The sequence below is a fragment of the Staurois parvus genome, unplaced genomic scaffold (assembly GCF_062004578.1).
Source record: "Staurois parvus isolate SC_StPar_1 unplaced genomic scaffold, SC_StPar_1.0 ptg000312l, whole genome shotgun sequence".
Classification (NCBI taxonomy): domain Eukaryota; kingdom Metazoa; phylum Chordata; class Amphibia; order Anura; family Ranidae; genus Staurois; species Staurois parvus.
In genome coordinates, this window is record NW_028318108.1 from 1,990,463 (window position 1) to 2,017,494 (window position 27,032).

The following is a 27,032-nucleotide window of genomic DNA, read 5'->3' on the forward strand; positions in this document are numbered from 1 at the left end:
CAGTAATCATTCTAGCATGGTATCCATTATATTTTGTCTCATTTTATGATGATCTTATGATTCCTTAGAGCTGCAGATGCAGAGGTGGTTGTCACATCATTGTAGGGTCATCAGCAGCACAGACCCAGTGATTCATTTTCAAGTAGAAATAGTTTGAGAGTTTTTAAATAACATGATAAGTCAACAGTAAATTCATTTTTAAGGAGTCAGTCCACAACATGGAAATTTAGCCTAAATTTGTTTTTCCATTTTAGGTAGTGTCTCACAGAAATGAGTACACCCCTCACATTTTTGTACATATTTTATTATATTTTTTTAATGTAAAATAGTGAGTGTACAGCTTGTATAACAGTGTAAATTTGCTGGACCCTCAAAATAACTCAACACACAGCCATTAATGTCTAAACTGCTGGCAACAAAAGTGAGTACACCCCTAAGTGAAAATGTCCAAATTGGGCCCAATTAACCATTTTCCCTCCTCGGTTTCATGTGACTTGTTAGTGTTACAAGGTCTCAGGTATGAATGGGGAGCAGGTGTGTTAAATTTGGTGTTCTTTCTCTCACACTGGTGACTGGAAGTTCAATATGGCACCTTATAGCAAAGACATAACAGTTGTCACCCAAACAGCAAATAAGGATACAAAACCAGTGACCAGGGGCGGACTGACCATTTGGAAACTCAGACACTGCCCGAGGGCCCGTGGTCAGTAGGGGGCCCCATGAGATGCCCCTGGTACCTTTTTCATAGGCTTTTTTGAGTTTGGGCAAGGACACAGGGGCCCCATGATCCCCTATTGCCCGGGGGCCCCATGAGTTGTCAGTCCGTCCCTGCCAGTGACACCTATGAAAGGACAGACTGCCCTCTCTGTGGAGAGGTTTCCTCTCACTTCTGTAAGTTTTTGGTCTGTTGTGTCCCTTGACATGAAATGAGGGGAACATTTTCTTTAATGGAATTACAGACAGCCATAGGATCCTAACAGTGGTTCAAACTACCTAAAGTTAGAAAATGTTTTTTCCACATTAAAAAGTGTTGTTAGAGATGGGGAGTGGTGGACCAAGTCAGCTAATGGCTCCTTGAACCTCTAGGAAACTCCAGTCTAAAGTACCTGCACTGATCTATCCTCCCAACCTTGGAGTTTTGAGGGCTTCTACCCACATTTGGGTGATCCCACTTCATTCCCCATAATGAAAAAAAAAAATGGCTATCCAACTGTGAGCGTGAGAAGGCCGAGTAATGGGCACAGCTGATTCTTTACCTAGAAACTCAAACTTGTAATAGAGGGAAAGAGATCTGAATAAAATACAATGTTCTATAACTAAGAGTGCAAAAGTGATTATTATATATCAGGTTATCACGCTGCCACGTGCCATGGAGCAGTAAAGAAATTAAGATCACATTATGGATTCCTGTAAGCTTCAAGATTTGTACTATTTAATTAATTTGGGGACACTTTATATAACAAGGCAGTGTAACGTGCATAGAATTCCATAGCACACATTTCACAACAAAAAGATGATTGGTTAGCAAAAGTAAAAAGTCCATTAGAGCTAAGGTTAGCTAAAGGCAAAATGTTTTCTTAGTTGTGGATAAAGTGGAGAGGGATTAGAACACCTATGAGGTTATTACTGCTGTCTGTGTCCCCGTTTCACCCTCTCTGTTTGTCCTGTTTACGGCTATCACCTAAAGGCAAGTAAAAGAAAATCCCAAATTTTGAGTTATCCTCAGAAACTAAAATAGTGGAGATATCTTCCAATGAGAACACTACTGTTGGTGACCCTGGTGAGAACCAAGGATTCCCTCACTTCGTATTTTGGGTATGCGACAGGAAGTGAAATCTCCCCAAAAGGACACAGATGGCAAAAATAAACCCCACAGAGGTTATAACCCTCCGATACTCTAACCAAAATGAAAAAAAGTTATGCCTTTAGTTATACTTTAAATGTATTCTTGACCTCATATGTTTTTATTAGTGTATGTTTTATCATTATTTTTTGTTATTTCTTATTTTATTTTTTGTTTTTCTGAGTATCAGTATCTTGGATTAGGGACATGCTGGTGATACCCAACAGCTAGGTGGCAATGTGCCCATCTCCGACATAAACCAACCTATCCTATCCATCTTTAGTATACAGAATGCAAAGACACACTGTATTGATGAAAATAGACAGTCAGACCCCCAAAAAGATGAGTGATCTGCCCTTAATAACTGAGCAGTAACATTTACTGCACACCAAACCTGCTTGTTTTGGGTGGAGCGCAACTGTATGTGCAATTTACACATGTTCCCGCTGACTTGCAAAATGCAGTGCACCGTTGTTAGCCCATGCTTAACCCATACAAGAAAGAGCAGTTTGCTTTCCAATGGGGGAAAGGAAATCACGCCCATTATTACATAATAAACTTTTTTTCTGGGCACAAGTAGTAGAGATGGAATCGATTTGCTCCTGGGGCTGGATCAGGCCATGATTCTCATAAGGGTGGCCATACTTGCTTTGATCAGTTTCTTTTCTGATAGATTGCTCCTGATAGGAATACTTATTCTATAGTGTACAACCCATTGAATCAATACACCACACACAGGGAATTAGATTTCGAATGAAGTTGAAAAGTAAGATTGCAAATTACAGATGGCATCGGTTTTCATCATGCAATCCCAAAATCTGACCAAAGCCTCTTGTTGCCACTGATCAATGCAAAACGATAAAAAAAAAAAAGTTTATACATTGGGTGATTGACGAAGATTGAATTCAAACTAAACTGAGCATGATGTAAATCGAAAGGGAAGCTATGCTCATTCAATTGATTTTCAATTTGATCTTTTTGACTGAATCACAATTTGATTGGATAATGAAGTGTGTATGGCCACCATAAGAGTGAGCAGAAACAAACATTCATTCTCAGAGAACAGTCAATCGGTAGCGTTTGCGTTGTCTGAGAGACCGCCATTGTTCTGTTGGCTCTAAGGAAGAGGTTGTGTCCTCAAAACACATTAGGTTTCCAGGTTTCCATCGTATGGACTCAGATGTTGTTTGGATCATACATCTTGTTCAGTTTGACATGCCTGTGTTTTTATGTCTATTGTAAGTATGATACTTTGTTTCTTCAATAAATATTTTAAATGATAATGCACTTGGTCGGTGCGCCTTTTTTCTGTTTCTCCATTTGCATCTAGTGTATTTGGACCACCCTGGTCTGTTGAGGGCAGCAAGCAGTGCATATTCCAAAAAATTCCAGAACATTCCTATTGGGTCTACTGAGTCATTTCCTAGCGCAGGAGAAAAGTGTTTGCTGTGTTAAACCGCCATTGTTTACCCTGAGAAATGGTCAGCATGTTGAATGTGTGTAATCTCTCTGTCCACTACAAAACCATGTTATTGACCTCCATCAATGTACATGCTCCTGAGCTGATCATCTGATAAAACGATGGTCTAGTGGACCAATCGCTCCAGCATATCCAAGCATCTTATCTTGCTATGCCTGTGTAGTGTCCAGCCATTTTGAGAACTGCAATGCTTCAGGCTGTCTAATCCCAAGACTGACCAGAGGGAAAAAAACAAGACGCACTACAGCAGGCTAGACATAGAACAGCCATGAAGAATTGATAAAAAATACTGGTCCACAACACCAAACATTTCATATGACATAAAACCCCCCAAACAGGTACAAAGATCCTTGTCCATTCTGATGTTTATATTCTATATGCCAATAAAAAGCTTTCTAAAATTTTCCAATTGCGGCTCTGGCTGAATTTTTTTTCTGCACTGCAGTCAACGATGGGTTAATCGTCGCAAGCCAGAAGCCCGCAGTAGGTGCATAGAAAAAAAAGACTAATGATCGTCACATGGGAGATCCAAACACCGGTCCAATCCCTTCCCATCCAGTCACAGGCCCCCCAGAACACACGTCACTGCTGTTCTTGGCTGACCTCAGGTCCACCTCTCGGCTTTGATCTCCACCGGAAGCTAAGCTGGGACCCCAGGCTGCGACCCTGCACTGGATGCTTTACTGCAGGTTTCAGAGACCTACAGAGAAAGACAGGCGTGCAGTGACAATCATTCATACATCCTCTCCGGCTGCACAAACATTTAAAGCCATAGCCTGCTCTGTGGAAACCTTTCAAACTGGCACATGGGTACTATGGTGTTTTCATTCATGGGGGTAGGAGGAGACTAGCTAAATGAGAACCCTTTATGGGATTGTCACAGAATGTACAGAAGGTCAGAGGCGTACATGACGTAATTAGCTCTGCTGTGATCTGAAACATGGGTGCTGCCTGTCCTCCATGCACACAGAGATACTGGGAATGACTAAACAGTAAGCAGAAATCAGATGTTTCTGGTACTTTCCAGCAAATCAATTTATTTCCACCCAAAAATCCCATAACAGAACCCTGACAATTGTAATAGAAAGAATTCGGATAAATCCCAACCAGGACTCTACCTGCACAGAGTTTGCATTGGTTTCCTCCCACATTGCAAAGATATTCTGGTGGGTTAAGTTAACTCTGTGTAGGCTAGTTAGCTGTCTGAACTGGATGTAATAGGGGTGTGCTTGTATGCATGCATGTGAGATGGGGACCTTACATTGGAAACCTCGACAGCAAGAACACGTATGAACATGTAACGTGCTGTGGAAATTGTTGGGGCCCTGTCTGCCCCCCCTTCCTCTATTCAATATAACCTGTGCTCCCCCCCCTTCCTCTCTTCTATGTAATCTGTGCTCCCCCCCTTCCTCTCTTCTATGTAATCTGTGCTCCCCCCCTTCCTCTCTTCTATGTAATCTGTGCTCCCCCCCTTCCTCTCTTCTATGTAATCTGTGCTCCCCCCCTTCCTCTCTTCTATGTAATCTGTGCTCCCCCCCTTCCTCTCTTCTATGTAATCTGTGCTCCCCCCCTTCCTCTCTTCTATGTAATCTGTGCTCCCCCCCTTCCTCTCTTCTATGTAATCTGTGCTCCCCCCCTTCCTCTCTTCTATGTAATCTGTGCTCCCCCCCTTCCTCTCTTCTATGTAATCTGTGCTCCCCCCCTTCCTCTCTTCTATGTAATCTGTGCTCCCCCCCTTCCTCTCTTCTATGTAATCTGTGCACCCTCCTTTCCTCTCTTCGATGTAATCTGTGCCCCCCCTTCCTCTCTTCGATGTAATCTGTGCCCCCCCTTGCTCTCTTCTATGTAATCTGTGCCCCCCCCTTGCTCTCTTCTATGTAATCTGTGCCCCCCCTTGCTCTCTTCTATGTAATCTGTGCTCCCCCCTTCCTCTCTTCTATGTAATCTGTGCTCCCCCCTTCCTCTCTTCAATGCAATCTGTGATTCCTCCCCCTTCTTCTGCTCTTTGTAATCTTTGCTGCCCCTTCTTCTGATTTATGTAATCTGTGCTGCCCCTTTCTTCTGCTCTTTGTAATCCATGCTGCTCCCTTCTTCTGTTCTATGTAATCTGTGCCCCCCTTCCTCTCTTCTATGTAATCTGTGCTACTCCCTTCCTCTCTTCTATGTATTAAGTGGTCCCCCCTTCCTCTCATCTATGTAATCTGTGCCCCCCCTGCTCTCTTCTATGTAATCTGTGCCCCCCCTTCCTCTCTTCTATGTAATCTGTGCCCCCCCCTTCCTCTCTTCTATGTAATCTGTGCTCCACCCCTTCCTCTCTTCTATGTAATCTGTGCCCCCCCTTTCCTCTCTTCTATGTAATCTGTGCCCCCCCTTGCTCTCTTCTATGTAATCTGTGCCCCCCCCTTTCCTCTCTTCTATGCAATCTGTGCTCCACCTCTTCCTCTCTTCAATGCGATCTGTGATCCCCCCTTCTTCTGCTCTTTGTAATCTTTGCTGCCCTTTCTTCTGATTTATGTAATCTGTGCTCCCCCTTTCTTCTGTTCTATGTAATCTGTCCCACCCCTTATTCTGCTCTATGTAATGCGTCTCGCCCCTTCTTCTGTTCTATGTAATCTGTGCTGCCCCTCTTCTTCTGTTCATGTAATCTGTGCTGTCTCCCTTCTTCTGTTCATGTAATCCATGTTGCCCCTCTTCTTCTGTTCATGTAATCCGTGCTGCCCCCCTTCTTCTGTTCATGTAATCTGTACTCCCCACACCTTCTTCTGTTCTATGTAATCTGTACTCCCCACACCTTCTTCTGTTCTATGTAATCTGTGCTGCTCCCCCTTCTTCTGATCTATGTAGTCTGTGCTGCCCCCCTGTTCTGATCTATGTAATCTGCGCTGTCCCCCCTTGTCTGATCCAAGCAATCTGTGCTGCCCCCCCACCACCACCTGTCTGATCTATGTAATCTGTGCTTTCTACCTTCTTCTGTGCTATGTAATCTGTGCTGTCCCCCTCCTTCTTCTGTTATTTAATCTGTGCTGTCCCCCTTCTTCTGTTCTACATAATCTGTGCCACCCCCTTTCTATGTATTTGTGAAAATTATCTGCATTTTTTTCACCTTTGACTTTCCTATAAACCTTCCCAGTTTCATGCCCTCATCTATCATTGTTGTGGAAGATGGCACATGTACACCCCTATGAGGGAATGGCAGGTCTGCTTACCATTTTATATTGTCCTTTATTAGTGAAGCATAGTGTTTCCAATAAATCTGCTCTTGGCCAGACTCAAAGGCTTTCCCGACAGCTGGAGGCAGACCTTACCATACAGCAGACTCTGAAAATGTGTTCTTGCTTTTACCTGCCAGTTCGCTGCCTGCCCTTGTATCAGCCAACACTTCCTTCCTACTTACTGTAAGTCACACACTGCTATATTACATTTGTGGGAGCTTCAATCTCTCACCAAAACCATGGAAATATTGAACACGTGAACTCATCTCCACCCACGGTCAGGCTGAATCATTACTGGGCCCAGGTTATCCACTGTTATGCACAAAATGTAATCTTTACATCCGTAGGGTATTGTCCCTTCTATGGATAGCCAACATTTTAGATCATTTTAGATTTGACTGAAAGATGTTTAAAGTATGTGTCTGGGCAAAAAAACCCCAAAAATATGTATGACATCTCTGCAGCACATGCACCTTTCTCCATGCTTTATCCCTTTAAAAATACAAGCAGAAAAAATACCCAGTCATCCTGCCAGAAATCTAGTGAATGCCTTATATTTTGTAGTGAGCTGACAATGCTGCCTCAGCTGCACAGACATTCTAAGCAAAGTTGTCAGCCCTTCCTGAGTTCTCCTCTGCTGTACTACATTTATTTCCCAGAAAAAAAATGCTGCTGTCTCGACTCCCAAGAGCCTGTCTACATACTGTCTATAGGTAAAAGGCTCTTGGGAGATGTAGATCTGGGGGATGGTGGCATGCCTACAAACTGATGTAGGTTGCTCAGTTGATTCCCTTCTCCTAGTAGCTGTACCTGCTTTTGACAGGTACCCGCTCCCACTTTTGTTCCAACTGCCTAGGCGATCCAAGCAGAACTTCTCCTTCCCCCTGCTCTCCCCTTGCATTCTTCTGGGACATATGACAGATCTCAGCAGACTGCGAGTCCATTCACAAAGCACAGCGTGGCTAGCACATGTGCAGTGTGCACATGGATGTGAAGCCACAAGCGGTCACAGCTGGGTGCCCACAGTTAAGATGACAGCACCGGGGACTGAAGACAGGTAGAGAAAATGGCTGGGGTGAGCACAGCGCTGGATCCTGGGACAGGTGAGTGTCTGTTTATTAGTTATCAGTTTTATAGCTGCTGACTTTTAATTTTTACAAATATGACTGGAGCCCCCTATAAGCTGGAATTGTACTTTACGTTATTAATTGAAAATAGACATATTGCTTAAATTTTAGTTTAAGAGACATTAAGATGCTTCTAAAGGATAACTTGTTTTTATCTAAATTAAAAAACATGTTATACTTACCTGCTCTGTGTAATGGTAAACCTCTTCTGGGGTCCCCTGCCAGCACTTTCTGCTCCTCCTCTTGTGTCTGCCCTCATATCAAGCTCCTTGCTATGGGGGCAGATGTGTGGGCTTGCCCCCTGAGTCAGGTTGTGTGCATCCATAGACACACAGAGCGTGGCTTGACCCGGCCCCCCCCCCCCCCCCTGCTCTCTGCTCCCAGAACTGAAGGGTTGGGGGTGATACTGCTACTGGGATATCTTTTACCTTAATGCAGGGAATGCTTTAGGGTAAAGAATGTTATGACTGTAGAACCACTTTAAAAGGGGTAGATTTAAAAATGCAAGTCTATGATGAAAACACATACATTTTAATTATTTTGATTATAATGAGTACATTTTACTGAAAACTAAAACAAGTGCAAGTACTATATTTCTATAGGTTTTTATGGCAGCTCATTTAGTTTGCTAAACTGGCTTCAAACATGCAAGTCTGATTTTCCAAACCAGACATCCAGAATTAGGTTGGTGCCAACCAAGCCAAGTGGTGTCTATATTCTTGTCCTCTCGACAATGCTGAGCAAGAGAGATGGTCACACAGCTCCCTAATTTTTATTCGACATGTGTGGAATAAACCGTAAGAACAGCATTCACAAAATGTGTCATTGTACCTTACATTACCATAACATACACATAAACAGTGCTTAGCCTAGGTATTAAACAAACTAACATTTTTAGCCATGGAATGAAATAAACAGTTGGCAATCTGGTGAAAAGTCCTGCCTAGCATGGCTGGTGTCAGAAGGATAATATAAGCCAGGGCTTGAAATTTCCACTCGCCTGGACGCCAATGGCGAGTGGAAATTATGGTGGGGGCCAGTGGGTCCCCCAAGACCATCTTGCTGAGCAGGCTCGGAGCTCAGGCCGGATCTGTCCTTGGCACTGGGAGCCGTCAGACTGCTCAAAAGCTGAGCAGAGTGAAAGCAAAGCAAGGAGTGTGTGTTGTGCTCTCTGCCTCCCCCTAGAGTGCAGTACCCAGATCTGTGAGTGAACAACGAAGTACTGCAACTTTTCATGGGTGTGTGTGTGTATGTGTACATGTTTGTGTCTGCATGTACAATTGTACATGCGTCTGTGTGTATGTACATGTGTGTATCTGTACATGTGTCTGTGTGTATGTACATGTCTGTGTATGTATGTACATGTGTCTGTGTATGTATGTACATGTCTGTGCTTGTGTATTTCTGTGTATGTACATGTATCTGTGTGTATGCGTGTCTGTACGTGCCTGTGTGTGTATACATGTGCCTGTATGTGTACTTGTGTCTCTGTGCGTGTATGTACATGTCTGTGTGTGTGTACAGGTGTCTCTGTTTGTGTGTGTTTGTTGGTGGCGAGTAACTCTAAGGCCTGGCTAGTAGCTCAGGACTTGAAATTTTAAGCCCTGATATAACCTATAGAGGGAATGTACCTGGGCGTTGTGCTTTGTGAAGCATTTTTGAAGGGTAAGGAATGAGGTGTATGCTTGTGTTTATTGCTGCTTTCCAATGCATCACGTTGCTTTGCTTCTTTCTCCAAAAAAAGTCAACATAGATGCATATCAGAGATGTCCCAAGCTGACCTCAAACTGACTGATCTCAAATCCCAGCCAATTTTCTGCATCCTCGTGAAGCCAGTGTACAACGTACATTACTCCTGTACTTTCAGCACATTTACATATCCAGTGCTGGGAAACGAAGCTCTGATGATTAACTACCCATGGATGACACATCCAGGCTCCCATAATGAATTCTAGCTGGATGAGTGAGGCCAACATAACAAAGTGTGCAAGTGTTTGTATTGCACCGACATCCGCATATGAAGCACTTTTGAAGGACCTGGAAAGCAGTGTTTAATTTGGATTTAGAGTGAATTGAGCAGTAATGCCGGCATTTATTGTTGCTTTTACAATGCATTGTGTAGCTTTGCTTTTATTCTGCATACAAGAAAGCATCTAGGAGCTAGTGTGGATTTTGAGATGTATACATCATGTGTTGAAAAAACACACAAATTGATTGCAGGCTTATCTAATTGATCTCATAAACTTGTAATGGATGTAAAACAGATCTCACACACATGCAATATCTCCTTGAAAACAAACCATTTTGCCTATTGTACATAGGCTTTTAGGACTGGCTAAGGGACATCTAAAACCATTTTTTTGTTTAATTTTGGATAGAGTAGGTAATGGATATAACCTCCATCGTGTTTTTTGTTGTCTGACTGCAGACATTTCAATTCGCTTCTTGCCCTGTAGACACAAAAGTGTTGAAAGGATCGGATTGCCACACTAACTTGTACAGTCCATTGAAATATTTTTTGCAACAGCTAACGTGTTTCGGGGACTCAGGATTGCCCCCCCCCCTCATCAGGGCTAAAAACTAGAAAATACAAAGATTCCTTATAGACACATTTACACATTTTAACCACTTGCCGCCACATGTATATTTACTGCGGTAAGTCTGCCTCTCTGCGCCAGATCAAGTATATGTACGTGATCTGGCATTTCCGGGAAGGGGGTGCGTGCCTGCCCCTCCGCCCAATCGGTTCTGTCATTCGCTACAGCACAAGTTGGCCTGCAGGTCCAGGCCAAAGATTTATGCCAGGACCTGCTAATCGACTTAACGAATCACAGCACAGAGCCCTGTGTTTACCAAGAACACAGGGCTCTGTACAAAGCAGGGAGAAAAAACAAGCACATCGCTTAGTAAAAGCGGCACACATTACACATTGCTAGACACACAGTTAACCCTTTGATTGTCCCTATATGTTAGCCCCTTCCCAGTTAGTGTCATTAGTGCAGTGACAATGCATAGTATTATCACTGTACTAGTGTCACTGGAGATGTCAGTGTCATTTAGTTAGTTCCCACCCGGCATCGCTTAGTATCAAGATTGCTCGCTGCACTATCACAGTCTCACTATAAGTCGCTGATCACCGCCATTAGTAGCATAAAAAAAAAAAAAAAAAAACTCCAGTATACATACACCATAGTTTGTAGACGCTAAAATGTTAATGTAAACTAATCAATATACACTTATTGGATTTTTTTTCTTACCAAAGACATGTAGCAGAATACATTTTCACCAAAAATTTATGAAAAAAATGAATTTTTTAAAAAATGTTATATTGGAAATGTGTTACAGCAGAAAGTAAAAAATATTGTTTTTTTCAAAATGTTCATTCTTTATGTAAAATAAAAAATACAAAAAACAGTGGTGATCAAATACCAACGAAAGAAAGCTCCAATTGTGTGAAAAAAAAAAAGATAAAAATTTCATATGGCTACATTAACATGCAATTGCCAGTTTAATGGGGGTGGTAACATTTTCTGGAGTTTAAGTTCTTCAGGAATTTTTGCATTCTCTGTTCTCTAGTTTTTAGGTCAGATAAAGGTGGAGTGTTGATCTTCCAAAACGCGTCACAAAAAGTAAAAATGGACTGTGCAAGCTACTGTGGAGCTCCTTTCAAAACTTAAGCACACTCTTCCGAGGGTTCAGGAGGACACTATGGTTGCTGATGAGCAGCCTCTAATTGTGCACACCAAAGGTTCAACACTCCTACACCACAAAATGACTGCAGACACAACAGGAAGTGAGGGAAAATTGTTCCAGTAGCAATTTAAAACATTGTAATTTTCCCTCACTTTCATTTCCTGTGGACCATGGTCATCCCTTACACCACGGGTGTCAAACTGGTAGCGCTCCAGCTGTTGCCAACTACAAGTCCCATGAGGCATTGCAAGATTGCCAGTTATATGCACAACTCCCAAAGGCAGAGGCATGATGGGACTTGTAGTTTCGCAACAGCTGGAGGGCAGCCAGTTCGACACCCCTGCCTTACACTAATACAAACCTGGCTTGAGTTGTAACCCTTCCCCTTTCTATCCAAAACTAACAAAAGTTTTAATTTTAGCAAATCTGACATCTGTGCTTTGGTTTTATTCCTTCACACATCAATAGGAATACATGAAAAATGCATATATGTCACCTGTGCACACTAGCTCTTAGCCATGCTTCGTAGTCTGAAGGCCATGTACCCTAATGTAAATTTACCATTGACACTGCCTGTGCAAGTGTCTGTAGAATGTCATAGCCTCCTAATGCATGCTTTGTTGACAATGACAGAGTCAACTATAAAAAATGGCTGCCTTTGTCCTACATAGTACCTTGCTGTATTATCATCATGTGGCGGACTGTGACTGTTAAAGGTCAAATTTTTATTTATTTATTTTTTTATTTAAAACGCAGATTTTCCTAACATTCCATAAGTTTTATTTATCTAACTATCTTCAACCTGTCATAACGGAAACCTGAAGGCTGCTATGGCTGACCTCTACTTCTGGTCTACCTATCATGGTAATGATGTGAGTCACTGTCCTGGAACAAACATTTCGGATAAGGACATCTTACATTTTGTGACTTTCCTGCATACTTTTTCTGGGTCAGTGACTCAAAGTGCTGAAGTCTGTAGGTCAGCCTAACAGCCAAGGAAGCAGAATTGTCAGAAGGCAATTTCAGCTCATATTTCTCACACGACAGGTTTACTTTAAGACATCAGAACAAATCATTCCCAATCAAGTCCCTAATACTGTTAAAGAAAATACTGCCACAGCCGTCTGGCCCCGTGAAAACCAATTAAGCTGTTTGGTTATCGTGCAATAGTTGCCAGAATTCCGCGGGTAATGTTACCTTGTGTCTCTCCTGCTCAGCGGGTTTGTTAGAGGAATTATTTTCACATGTGCAGTCAAACATTCCGAGCGCTTTCTTACAAACAGAAATTTGCTTTACTTTATAAACACTTACTCCCACCCTGACTTAACCCATTCTGTTCTCAGGGCACATCATGTAATTGGATTGAAGAAACCATCGCCCCTCTACAATCAAAAAAATACGAGATGGAAGAAAGATTCACACATCATCCTTAGACTGGATTTAGACTTGATTATTCAAGCATGTTTATGATGTACGAATGACCTTAACAGATGACCTGGGTGGCCAGAAACACGGACTGAAAATTCGACTGGACATCAACATTTTATCAATTTGGGCTTCTGAAATGTATGCAGAAGTTCTGTAGCAACAAAATACTGACAAGTGTCAAATTTAAGCATCAGTTAAAGAAAAAAAATAAAGAAATAAACCTTTTGATATAGCTCAGACTATGAACGTTTCTCAATTTGTTTCAACTGAAATTTTGTCCCAGCTATCGATTGGTGAATCTAGTCTGAACCAAAGATTGTACAAATCTATGCCCCCTTAGTAAAAAAAAAAAAGCCTTTAGCTATCTGCAAACATCAGCTCTCACAGACACATGATCTGGTCACTGAACAAATGTGCGCACTTTGGGTATTTTTGTAGGAAGGCTTTGCCAACCATATAAGTTTGTGAGATTGGAAAGGGAAATGGAGGGGAGGGGGTTGTGGTCCGAGGCTTCTTGATTTTCATCTGACCAAGATAAAAACTCATGGATTGGGTGACTAATACCATGTTCATTAGTGCCTTAGGAAACCTAGCGATCCATATTCTTAAAGCTGCCAATCACAGCTACAACTTCAGTCAATGGGTAAGACCTTGGACCAGTCATCCTGTAACCAAATCCTGTGTTCCCAGTATATATTCGCCCAAGAGAATCAGTTGCTCTCTTGCCGATACTAGATATGTCAAATTTGTCTCCTCAGCATCCCCCGTGTTTTCTGGGGTGCAGGGAACCAGGCACCCTATTCCACATTTGGCGGTCCTGCCTGAATGCTCTGCAATTGTGGACTCAGGCCTATTCAATGGTCAGATCAGTTTTAAATGTCTCCCTAGATTCCCATCCATGACTAAGACCCAGAGGAAGCCGATGGGGTTTGTGTTCCTGGCAGCCAAGCAGACATTGGCAAGATCCTGACACCAAATATTCCTCAACTTTGCTGAGGTTAGACAGCGGGGTCCATGGTCCAACAGAAGCTCACTTCAATATTTACAGATACCCATGCTAAAATCTTAAAGCTACAGGACCCATGGTTAACCTACAATGATCATCTAAACCTGGACTGTTCTTTACTTTCTATTTGTTTTGACGGCCCATCACTGTGCTATGCATTGGGTTGGACTGCATGGGAACTTCTCCCTGTCCCCTTCCTTTTCCCCATGCAAACCCCCTACTCTTATCTTCCCCCCTTTCTTTACTGCCCGCCGAGGTCTTCATATGATCGCCTCCCATCATTTTCTTTCACTCCCTTAACCCTGAGCTATTTTTTGGGCTCCAGCACGTTATCCTAATCGAGTCAAATGCCCTCCCCAATTACATCTGCAATTACAACCTGCCTTCTGTTCTATACTGCTGATGGAACTGCTCGTTTATATTTTGGCAGCCACTGGAGCAGGCAATGGAGGTTCAGCTTAAAAGAGAAGTTAACTTTTAAACACATTTCCCAAAAAAAGTCCCCAAGCACAACAGTGGCCCTAGTATATTAAAATGCTGTGCTCTATTCCCCAAACAAATGCCTACCTTAAAACTGTTGACACCATTGTTCTCTCCAGTCGGTACTGCAAATGGCTGGCGCACCCAGCACTGGATATCCAGTCCCGCTCTCTTAGCTTGGTGTTTCCGTGTGAGTATAAGAGACTGGATTGCACATGCACAAGTGGGCAGGGAGACCAGTAGCGCTTGCTTGTGGATTTCTAGGGTCACATACCCAGTGTTTGGTGCATTCTGCCATTTGCATCGTGGATTGGGGAGAAAAATGTCAGCAGCTGAAGGGGTGGCCATTTGTTTAGGAAACGGAGCACAGCATTTTAATATAGTGGGTACACTGTGGTGTAATGGGACCTTTTTGGGAAATGTGTGTAGAGGTGAACCTACCCTGATGAAGGTTCTTCTCACTTTATTAAAGTGCTCCATAGCAGAGAGATTCTAACTTCTTTTGCCGAGACCAAATGAGGCTGAGGTGCAGGAAGCAGCAGAAACCTGATAGCATCTAACACTTCTTTCTATCCTGAAAAACATCAGCTTGAACTTCACTAAAAACGAAAAAAAGGAAATTCATCTAAATTTACAATGTACTAAGTTCAGCAGGAGTTTTTTCATGTTTACCCTATTGACTCCACTCCTTGAGCTGACGACCATTATCCAAGAAGTGGTTGCATGGTTCCGTATTATGGCACAGAGTTGTGTGAAGCACAAGAATAGCTGCCCAGCTGCAGTATCTTTTTGCAGCTAAAACAATTAGCACAAATGTTCAAATGTTTACGTAGCAGTTTACTTCACACATTTCGTAGGCTCCAAGGTTGAGATGTGTATGATTAAGTTCTTAGGGCTGAACACCTTCTGCCGCCATTAAATGGGGCCCTATTTTGCCAGTTGGATTTTTGAATTGATTTTAAATTATGAAGAATAGATAATAGGAGGGAAGGCATTTTGAGGCACACAGAAAAACCTTAAAGCATTATTAAACCAAAAATGAATGTATAGCAGCTTACCAATTCTTAGATGTAGGGGCTGCATTGGTTCTTTTTTTTAGGCTTTTTTTTCCCTTCTTTAATTTTCACCTGTTATTTCTTTAACAGACCAAGGTGTCCTGCAGATGTAGCAGTTAGAGCAGGGGTCCTCAAACTACGGCCCGCGGGCCACATGCAGCCCGCCGAGGACATTTATCTGGCCCACCGGGCAGGGGCGTATCTCCCGCGATGCAAGGGACTAGGGTTTGGCAGGTCGGGAGAGCTCAGCAGGGCTCAGGCGGGAGGCAGGAAGGCGGGGAACAGCAATTCTAGAACAGGGGAAGGTGGGCTCGGCTTATGAACCCGCACCACTCACCTGGCCTCTCTGCAGCCAGCCGGCCATCTATTCTGATCAGTGCATGCAACCATCACGGCTGAAGGGCGGAGCCTAGAGCTGACCATGAAGAGGGGGAGCAAGAGAGAAGACTCCATCCCTGCATGTCGGTTATCACGGCCACGGACCCTAGATAAGTGCAACAGATGATCGATTTCCCCCCTCTCTCCCCCCCTCCTCCTTTCTCTCTCTCTCTCCCCCTCCCCCTCTCTCTCCCCCCCCCCCCTCTCTTTACATTGTACACAGATCTGACCCAACAAGGTGTCCTGCATTTACTGTATATTTCGCTCCATAAGACACACTTGGGGGGAAATGTCTGTCTTATGGAGTGGCCGGCCCAGTATTCCCGCCGCCATTGTATGTCCGCAGTCTCTGGTCATCTCCTGTACTATGTCCGCAGTCTCTGGTCATCTCCTGTACTATGTACTAAATATATATATATATATATATATATATATATATATATATATATATATATACACACATACACACACACACAGATTTTTATCATTTATGTAAAACCTTTATCCCAAAAAGAATACAAAACTGCTTTTGTAACTGTAAAAAAGTGTTAGCTGGAGTTCAGCTTTAATTCATTAAGTCCATCTAAATATGCTTGTGCATCTAACATTAACCCCTCCCCAGACCGACAATGCTGCTCTCCAAAGCTGTCTTTGTTGCTCCTCCATCTAGAGTGGTGATACCCTACGACAGGAAGTGTGTTACTAGCAGGATCCACAAGTAAAAATAAAAGGAAAAAAGCCTAAAAGGAAAACCAACGCAGCCACACACTTAAAGTGTTACTAAAACCCAGGAACCTGCATTTACTACATCTGGTCTCCCACAGTAAACAAACTGCTAAATACCTTTTCTCATCAGCAGTTAGAGCAGTCTTGTGACTTCTATCAGTGTCCAGCAGAGCACTGGTAAAGCTTGTAGGAGGAGTTTTGATCCTCCCCTGATCATCCTATGAGGTTGAATAACCTGACCCTCTGTCTTGACAGTGCTGATTGGCCTTGCACTGATCAAATGCACTCTCCCAAGAAAAAAAAAAACTCTATATCAATACAAACCAAACTGAGCATGTGCAGCTTGCCTCCAAGGCTCTGTTCTATCAGCAGGTGATTGGGGATAGTAGAAGAGGAGGGGGATGATAAGAGAAGACAGGATCAAACAGCCTTTTTACATAATGTGGAGGATTAACCCCTTAGGTTCCACAGAGAGTATAACAAGCATGCTTTACTGCATATACAGATTGATTTTACTGTTGTGGGTTTAGTAACACTTTAAAGATTGTAAGCTGCAATACATACATTTTTTGTTTTTGGGTTTTAATACCACTTTAAAGCTCCAAGGAGCCTGGAATTGTGGCCCAGCAAGCTCATCACTGGAGAAATATAAAAAGCCAGCAGGTGACCAGGCCCACCAGACTAAAACTCCTCTAAGAGGTCACAGTTGGACAGACTGAACCTTTCATACATTCAGCAACTTGCAGTTTTATATATAGAATTTCTGGCTGATGATCTAATCTTCAGAACCTCCCATTTGGCTCTGCTTCTAAACAAATCTATCAACCCATAGGAAAAGTATGTTTGAAATATGTCCAGAACAGAAGCAACTAGGTATCTGCTACAAGTGCTGTACAATCCCGGAAGCAGTATATGCAGGAAAACAATTTATTCCTTTAAACAAAGCCAGTTTCATCATAAAGGGACAATGTAATGTGCTTTCAGATATTAGATAGTCCGATTTTTATTGCAGTGCTTACCTGACAGTCTTTTTTTTTTTTCACTTTACATCTTACATGGTTGCTAAAATATATTTTATTACTGTTTTAAACATAAAAAAAATGTAGACTAGCCACTGCAGAGCCTGCATATGTAACGCGTAAGCATGGACATATATAAAGCGCTGCGCAAATTGTTGGTGCTATATAAAGTTTTTAAAACATTATCTTACTGATATGCTTGTATAGATCAAACAGCTTCCTTTTATCTGTATATTTAAATATGAAATGAAAAAATAATAAAAATGACCGCTGATCGCCGAGTTCTCACAACCGCTCTGAGCAGAGAGCGGTGACTGTCAGTCACCACTGTCTGCTATGTCCCTCCCTTCCCCCCACCCCCCCGGCGCTCACTGGAGTGCTGGACTGTGGAGGGGGAAGGAGCGACTGGCTCAGGCTCTCAGCAGATCACTGACAGACCGAGCCAGGTGCAGCTCCAGACTCTGGGATGGATCCCAACTTCAAATTTGGGATTCCCCAGCCTGGAGTGGCTGAGTGACGTCAGCCGACAGCGGGCTTCAGCCTGCTGTCAGCTGAAAATGGGTCACAGAAGTGCAGAACAAACGGAGCTTTGGCTGTACTTCTCCTTTAAGCCATATGCTTAAAATTTAAAATCCCAGATGCCAAGTACTCCCAATTTTAAATACATATACATCAACAACTTCCTACAACAAAAATGTTTGCATGATACCAGCTATCCATATACATATTCACATGTAGAGATGGTTCGAACTGCGGTTTTTATATTCTTTTTTGGTTGAATACACATGAAGAAACACCTGATCATATCCCATGGCCTTTTTATTTGGTAAAATTCTAGGATAGCTTTGTTCCTTATTGTGAGTTATCTAGTTTCCAGAATGTTGGCAGCAAGTTTGTCATTATTCTTATTGAAAAGTATGGAGGAGCTGCAGTGTACTCACCAAACATGATTTTTCTTTCTTTTAGTGGCCCAGTTAAATTCTTAGCTTCATGGCATTAATACAAGTGTGTATGTTCACATGTAAACTTTGATCCTGGCAGTCAGAGCATGTCTGGAAGCCTAAGATAACATACTAGGGTAGATTTACTAAAACTGGGGCACTCAGAATCTGGTGCACCTGTGCATGGTAGCCAATCAGCTTCTTACTGCAGCTTGTTCAATTAAAGCAGAGCTTTGGGCAAAAATGATAAAAAAAATATGATACTGTGGAGCTGTACATGGAGCCGAAGGGACCGGTCTTGTGTGACGGGGATCGGCGGGTTAGGTAAGTAGATCTCCGCTGTCCTGTCCCCTACAACAAAACGAGCAGTTACCCCGTGCAGTACGGGCACAGCCCCACTGCATGGGCAAAAAATAAAAAGCGAGAGTTATTCTTTAAGCTTTGACAATAAAACCTGGAAGCTGATTGGTTTCTATGCAGAGCTGCACCAGATTCTGCACTTTCCAGTTTTAGTAAATCAACCCCATGGAGTATGTCTGGAGGTTAGAGAATGACACATTCCATGCAGTTCCTACTGGTTTTTGGTGTGTTTCTTTTTGGTATGTTTGTCTCAAATAAATTTCAAGACTCTTCCCTACCACAAGTCTATTATTATTATACAGGATTTATATAGCGCCAACAGTTTGCTCAGCGCTTTACAATAAAAAGGGAGACAATACAGCAACAATACAATTCAATAAAAGAGGGTTAGGAGGGCCCTGCTCCTTGGAGCTTACAATCTAAGAGGGAGGGGCTAGTGGTACAAAAGGTAATAACTGTGGATGATGAACTGATAGGAGGAATAGAAGATTTCGTTATCAGCTGAAGGCAGGATAGGCTTCCCTGAAGAGATAGGTTTTCAGAGATCGCCTAAAAGTGGACAGAGTAGCCTACAGACGGTTATATTAAGGTAGAGAGTTCCAGAGGATGGGGGAGGTTCAGGAGAAGTCCTGGAGACGAGCATGGGAGGAAGAGACAATGGAGCTAGAGAACAGGAGGTCGTGGGAGGAGCGGAGAGGACGGTGTGAGTGATATTTGGAGACAAGATCAGTGATGTAATTTGGGGCTGAGTTATAAATGGCTTTATATGTTATTGTTAATGTTTTGAAATTTATTTGTTGGGCAATGGGAAGCCAGTGGAGGAATTGGCAGAGAGGGGTAGCAGATATGGAACGGTTGGTAAGGTTGATGAGTCTGGCAGTAACATTCATGATAGAGTGAAGAGGGGATAGCCTGCGATGAGGTAGGCCAATGAGGAGGGAGTTACAATAGTCAAGGCAAGAGATAACAAGGATTCACTGGTAATTAAAGCTACAAGCGACAGAATGCTCCACATACAGCCTCTTGTTGTCCTCACAATCTCAGTTTGAAACACCCATATATAGTCAATGTATCCAGACATGTTCCCCAACTTTACTATATATTGTACAAGAGGTGGTGAGGATGGATGGGACTAAGAGTGGTGGTGGTAAGGGGATAAAAAGTCAGAGAAAAAATAAATAAATAAATAAATATATATATATATATATATATATATATATATATATATATATATATATATATATATATATATGTGTTTTGAATGCTTCAGACAAATCATATGGATGGAAAATAGAGATCCCTGACTGCAGCTAGCACTGACTGTAGCAGTTAATGTGATTATGAAATGTATGAAGAGTGAAGTTGCTTCTACACAGCTGTGTCCAGGAGAACACATCAGTTCTGAAACGCCAGTGCCACCTACAGACAAAACAAAGGTACTCCACCACACCAACACCCAAAGCTCTGCTCAGTGCTCATCATTTATATACACATATATTTTTATCTCTTTGGTAACTGCACACTTTTAGAACAACTTGAGGGCACTTTTTCTGTTTCGATAAATGTTTATTGAAATTTTACATACAATACAAAACAATAGAAAACAGTAGAAAGGCCTTCAGCCAACACATGGCCAAGTTGGAGGTGGCCAGGCACAAATGAGGAGGCGGCAATGCCACAAGGGCTATATACAGTACGTACATAGGAACTAAAATGACAATCAACTTGAAAACCAACCAGTTGAGGGTCATAAAGTACCAAGAAAGATTGTCAACGGTAATGATATCATGAAATTGGCTAGATTGCCATAGAGTGATGAAGCTTCACATCGAGGGACAGAGATATCAACAGTGTAGCCCACCTCTTGCTAAGTAGAGCTCATCCTCCCCTGGCATGAAATGTATGTCAAAAGAATGATACAATTGCACCAAGCCTAGGGGGAGAAGAAATCTCCAAGGCAAAATTATAAAAAAACTGGGTAAACTAAAAGTGCAAGCCGGGCCCCTGGCAGAGGCCATGCTTCCAGGAGGAGACAGGAAAGAGAAAGAAAAAGAAAAAGAAAGAGGTCGAAGGAAGGGAGAAAAGAAAAGGAGAACAGAGAAAAGTATAGCAAGGCAAGAGATAGGTTGTCTGCCCCTCAAATCATCGTCAAAATGATCTTCATGCAGGAATTTGTAAATATTGTATCCAAGGACTCTAGACCCTCTCAAACTTTGGGTGTAGTGTCACGAAGTATACTTTTTCTAAGTAGTGTAGGACACACAATGCAAGACACTTCTGAAATAGAAAGCAGTTTCTTCTAGCCCTGGGATTCCAGCACAGGATAAGCACAGCATATGGTAAGAACATCGTTACGTAACTAGTCAGGTTGAGAAAAAGAAAAACAAAGAAATCCATCTAGTTCAACCAATAGAAAAAAGAAATACATAGAAAACCTCCATGTACAAAACCCTACACCCACAGCTGATTCCAGGGGAGGCGAAACAAAAAAAACAAAAAACACTCTATAAAAGCATTAACCACTTTGCTCCAGCAGGGAAAAGAATCCTTCCTGCTTCCCCAACCAGCTCTAGCATTATTACCTATCAATACTAAGATTCAGTTATATTTTGGGCATTGAGGAATGCCTCCAGCTCTAGTTTAAAACAATCTACTGAGCTGGCCAGAACTAGTTCATGAGGGAGTTTATTCCACATTTTTATAGCTCTTACTGTGAAGAAGTCTTTCCGTATGTGGAGGTAAATCACTCTTCCATAAACAGTCATAAACCGTGCTCCCTTATCACATAGTGACCTCAGGAGAGTGATGATTTAGGGGTGGAGGGTCAAGGGAACACATTTGGTGTAAGGTTATGGGTTAGAGAAGTGTTTCTCAACCTTTTTTCAGTCAAGGCACCCTTTACAATTATGGACAGTTTTGAGGCAGCCCATTCTACAATGTGAAAACTGTTCTAATAGTTGTAGGACACCCAACATTAGAGGTGATTTATTCTTCCAAAGTAAATACAACTTTGCACACTGGTACTGACTAGTATTCCAGTGTTTCTCTTCTCCCTCAGTTTTTATCCATCATTGAGCTAATGTGACCCCAGCACTGATAGAGAGGGGCAGGAGAGGATCAAACTATGATGCTGTGCAGGTAACCGATATACTCCTTATCAACTGATGTCATTGATTGTCAGGATGCCGGCAGCTAGAAAGTCGTAATGGTGCATAATGGAAACCAGTGGCTTTGTGTAGCTAAAAGGCAGGATTGATCCACCTGCTGGCTTGTATACAAGTTTTAGGCAATTTTAAGAAATTTTGCCAAGGCACCCCTGAAGAAACCTCAAGGAACCTGGTTGAAAAAGGCAGGGTGCATTACGGCCATAGACGGGTCAAAAATCGGCCGATTTTTCAGCCGAAAAAAAAAATCAGGCGATTTTCGCACGTTAGTGGGTTAATTGGTTGGCCGTTTTTCACACAGTTTTATTATTGGTCATGTTGGAAAATTTGCGGCTGATTTTGATGATCGGCCGATTTTCCCGGCAATGATAGGCAAATCGGCCGATCGTTTTACCGATAAAAAATCTGCGCGTGAGCCGTGACCTGCAAGGGACAGAAGTTATGGGGTGAACTCTATGATTTTATCAGCCGATTTTTTTTTTTACCGATGGTGGTAACGTCGGCCGAACGAACGACCGATTTTTCGTTTTTTTTTTGTTTTTTTTTAAATCGGCCGATGTTCGACCCGTCTATGGCCTGCATTAGAGGGCCAAGTGTTAAAGACCAACTTAAGGGTTACTCTGTTTTTGGGTCAGCTTATGGGTTAGGTTAAGGTTAGGGTTGTGGGGTTTAAAGCAAAGAAATATTTGACACATTTAGAGCTATGTGACACCAGAGATTTGGATGCAAGCATCAATACACCAGCAAGAAGATAGAAACAATTTGCCTGCTCCGTCAGTGTTGTTTTACCTTTAAAGGGAAATGAAAATTCTTTGTTATTCTTAGTAAATTCTTTGTCATGGGATCTCGGTGACATTTAATCCACCACCGGACTTTCCAGTACAGTGAAAGCAATCAATATTTTGAATGGGTTGCCTACCTACCAAATACAAATGTTAAGCACAGATGGTTACCCCCTTTGTGTTGAGGGGTGTATTTGTAAAGGGCACTGAATGGCACCACAATACATATGTTGCAGTAACACATAGAAAGCCACGCTATACTGCAATGCACAGATGTGAGGACAGCCTAGGGCCCCATATACACAGACACAGCTCCTCTGTGCGGAGATGTAAAATCCTCACTGCTTTCTAGCAACTGGGGTTCTGCATGTGCTACTTAGAGCAGTGAATAGATATACGCAGTTGTGCTTGGATAACTACAGATGGCATATCAGGGGAGAAGCATCCCCTCCCTCCTAGATTGTAAGCTCCAAGGAGCAGGGCCCTCAAACCCCTCTTGTATTGAACTGTATTGTTACTGTACTGTCTCCCACTACAACGTAAAGCGTTGAGCAAACTGTCGGCGCTATATAAATCCTGTATAATAATAATGCACACACGAGTGCGGGTAAAAATGGATGCAGAGGGCTATCGCCCTACACTGGAAATCTATCACAGTACCATAGGCCTCTGTTCTACATAGAGTTGAGGCTGTGATGCACATGGAAAGAATTCATTATACTTTACTGGACAAGATGCACTTATTTAATAGAAAATGGGAAATTTGGAGAACTCAGACATTTACTACATGACTAAGGGCAATCCTTATGTGGGTTAATTGACTTACTCTGTTGGTAGATATAGAACTCTGCCTACCTCTCTATTTATATTGCTCATGTACTTAAACTCTATTCTCTCCTCTTCTTTTCTCTTTACTCTTTCTTTACTCTATATGATTGTGCCTTTTTGAAATGTACACTTCAATTGTGCCTTGTTACTGTTTTATACACTGTTTGAAGCTGTAATGTCACCTTACAGTCTATTTCTTTATAAAATAAAATCGTTTGTAAACAAAAAAAATGGATGCAGAAGCCATCAGTGTTTACCTGAGCATGGCATTCACTTGTATTGGTGGCAGAAAGCACCGGGGTTAACACCTCTGCACACCGGAGCTGCTAAGCATCCATGTGCATGAGGCCTTAAAGAATAATTCCACTTGTGTTGAGGAAAAAAAACAACAACATTCCCCTCTGGGTGATCTATGTACACTGCTACAGGGCGGAAGGGCTGTGCAAAGTCACATATATATATATACCGTATTTTCCGGCGTATAAGACGACTTTTTAACCCCTGGAAATCTTCTACAAAGTCGGGGGTCGTCTTATACGCCGGGTGCTGGGCTGAAACCTTACCGTACTTCCGTGCTGACGCTTCTGCGCATGTCTTCGGCAGCAGTAGACGATCGCGGATCACCATAGCTCGCAGAACTGCATGAGACGTCGGATGCAGCCGTTCAGTGCTCGATTGATCGTGACTGAAACTTAGTCCTGCTTAGTCCTTAGTCCTGCTTAGGAGGACTTTCAGTCCATTTAGCATTCTGCTATTTCACCCAGCCCCGATGAAGGGGAGATTGTGTGGCCCTGACACATGTTGGAGGTCTTTTGACCTGCCTGTTGTAATCAGATGGACAATAAAGACTTTTGCATTCCCAAGCAATTTTTCATTTGGCATTCTCTTTGACCTATTACACATAAAGGGAAATGGCAGCTTCTGTATTTCAATATACATACAGTACATCATTTCTCTATTTTGCAAGCAGCCTGTGTTTCCGTCTGATTTCATAATCCCAAAAGGACCTTCACAAAAACTAGATGAAAAGCAAAATTTCTCAGTACATTTCCTATGATGTCACTATGAGCACAGCAGTACAGAAAGATTACATGCACTGACGACACATGACTGTAGAGGGCGATCATGAACAACCACATAAGAGGACTAAACATAACAATGACTATATAAGAAGGCAGCGCTCCTTGACCACTCCTGGATCACCGCAGAGAAAATATCTCACTTGGTCAAAGGAAACAAATATTTTTGGAAAGGTCTAAGAAAATTGCCCTACCAAGGATTTATGGATTTTAGGTGCTACAGGATATTGATTACTTATGTCCTTGGTGTTGTATGGCACCTGTTACTATTAAAATGAACACATGGTAACATTTATTATCCAAAATTCTAAGGCTAAGGTCACATGGAATGTTTTTGCCATGGCAGACGCAAACGCATTTTTTTCTGAAAGTGAAATTTAAAAGTGTGTTTCTATTAAAATGTTCATTTAAAGATGAACTCCAGACACGAAAACTTTCCATATAAATATATTCCTCAACAGCCACAAAGTATATAAACCCAGTTTGTGTGCACCAAATGCATTTGCAACCCCAGTTATTACCTTGTAAATATGGCAGTGACATCATCACTGTGCTGTACATATCCTTTGCAGAGAGCAGAGCTGTGGGAGGAGCCCAGCAGGCTCCACCCACTACAAGCTGCCTGCCGAAAACGGGGGGGGGGGGGGGGGTAGAGACAAGACCAGTCACCCTACACAAGGAGAGAGAGCAGCAGTGACCTTTTTTTTTTTTTTTTTTTTTAACAGGAAGTTCCTGCACAGAGGTAAAGTGTCACACAGGATTACTGCACAGATCTGGAAGGAATACACAAAGCACCCCAAGATTAAAGGAAGGATACACATGCATAACTCTTGTATTTAGACAATATTTGCTTCAGTACTAAAGGATAAATGTTTCTTACTTTAATGCATTTACAGCATTAAAGTAAAATCACAACTCCTCCATCCACAGGCACTAACTTGCTGTCTGTCATCGCAATCACGTTCACCATGATCCATGCCGTTCCCCCAAACCTCCTGGTTGTAGGAGACAGTTGGCTCCTGCAACTATCTGTCAGGAGCTGGAGGGAGCAGAGGTGTGGCTTTATGAGCGTTGGATGTTTCAGTGGACACACACAGCCCAGCCTCAGCCAGGGAGGTGCACACATGGGTGTCACCTTTGCAGTCAGCTAGGTAAAGGAGACACCCAAGGCATGGGGGTGAGCAGCACTTCGAGACAGCCCATGAATACAAGAATGGTGGAAGTAGGCCATGCATGTCTGAACTTCCTAGGGAAAAAAACCCCCAAAAAAGTAAAAAGAAATGTGGGTGGAGCTGTATGTCTGAACACAGCATTGTTGGAGATCAGCCACACATATGCAGTAAGGAGTCGAGCACAGACTATGAATAATAATGAAGGGGTGAAACTTCCAGGAACTGACAAAGCTTGAGGGATCAGCCATTTAGAGGTGACCAACTAAGGAAACGCGCACATGGAAACGGCACGATCACCAGGCACCCTCATTAAAAAGCCTAAACAAAATATTCTCCAAAATAATCCGTACACATCCACTACTTATTGATCAGAATTTGATCATCTTTTATTATTGTGTTTTCTGCCTCATCGTAAGATTGTAGCTTAAACAATTACCTGAGAGTGGGTGCAATTAACAGCAAAAGATAGCAGTCTCCCATTGCTTACAATGGGGCTGTCTACCCTATTGGGGTTCTCACATGTAATCACTGATGGGGTGTATACAGAAATGTGAATGCAGCCTAAAAGCCTTGCTTGTGTAGACATCCAAAAGCCCCACGACTGCTGCTTGGTCCCACCATCTTGGATATGATATCAGCAACCCCAGCAGAATCAGAGCTCTTTGTCAAGTGACAAGTTGTAATATTTGCCCTAAGGGCTCTTTCATGTGGAGCACTGTCCACTACGATCAGCAGGAGATCTGTGAGCGGATCTTTTGAAGAATCAGAACCAAAAGGGACAGATTACAGTTTTTTTTACATCTACGTCATTTACATGTCTATTACATTTGTGTCCAGCGGACACAGCCAAACCCTTGATAGCTGTATGTAAATGGACTCTGGTGTCCATTTACATCAGGCTATCTCCAACCCATCACATTTAGGCTTGGAAAAACAGAAAGGGATGCAATGGTTTTCTGTCTTTTTTCCTGGACCTGGATGGACTCAGAGGTAGGTGGGTGAAAAATGGACACGAGTGTTTACATCTGCCTGTCCATACAGCTGCATGGAGCTTCTGAGCAGGCCTGCCTGAAATACTGACAGATGGACCTGATCTGAAAGCACGTGTGACAGGGAAAGAGTTGTCTTAAGGAACCAACTTTCCTAAAGTAGTCAAATTTACTAGCAAGTTCAAAGGCGCATTTCAAGTGAATGTTTTATGGAAAAGAAAAACTGCAAGTAAGAGTTTAAAATACTTGTTTTTTTTTTTTAAATTGGTG

The 27,032-nt window shown here is 42.5% G+C and overlaps 1 protein-coding gene and 1 long non-coding RNA gene across 3 annotated transcripts in view; one reads left to right on the plus strand and one right to left on the minus strand.

Annotated features, from left to right (window-relative positions):
• Positions 1-27,032, minus strand: part of TFDP2 (transcription factor Dp-2) — a 116,182-nt gene that overhangs the window by 42,712 nt on the left and 46,438 nt on the right. The gene's annotated exons all lie outside the window — the stretch shown is intronic.
• LOC149457589 (uncharacterized) lies at positions 4,184-13,020 on the plus strand. Its single transcript, XR_016313601.1, has 2 exons — positions 4,184-4,315; positions 12,699-13,020. It is a non-coding gene; the product is annotated as an uncharacterized LOC149457589 (long non-coding RNA).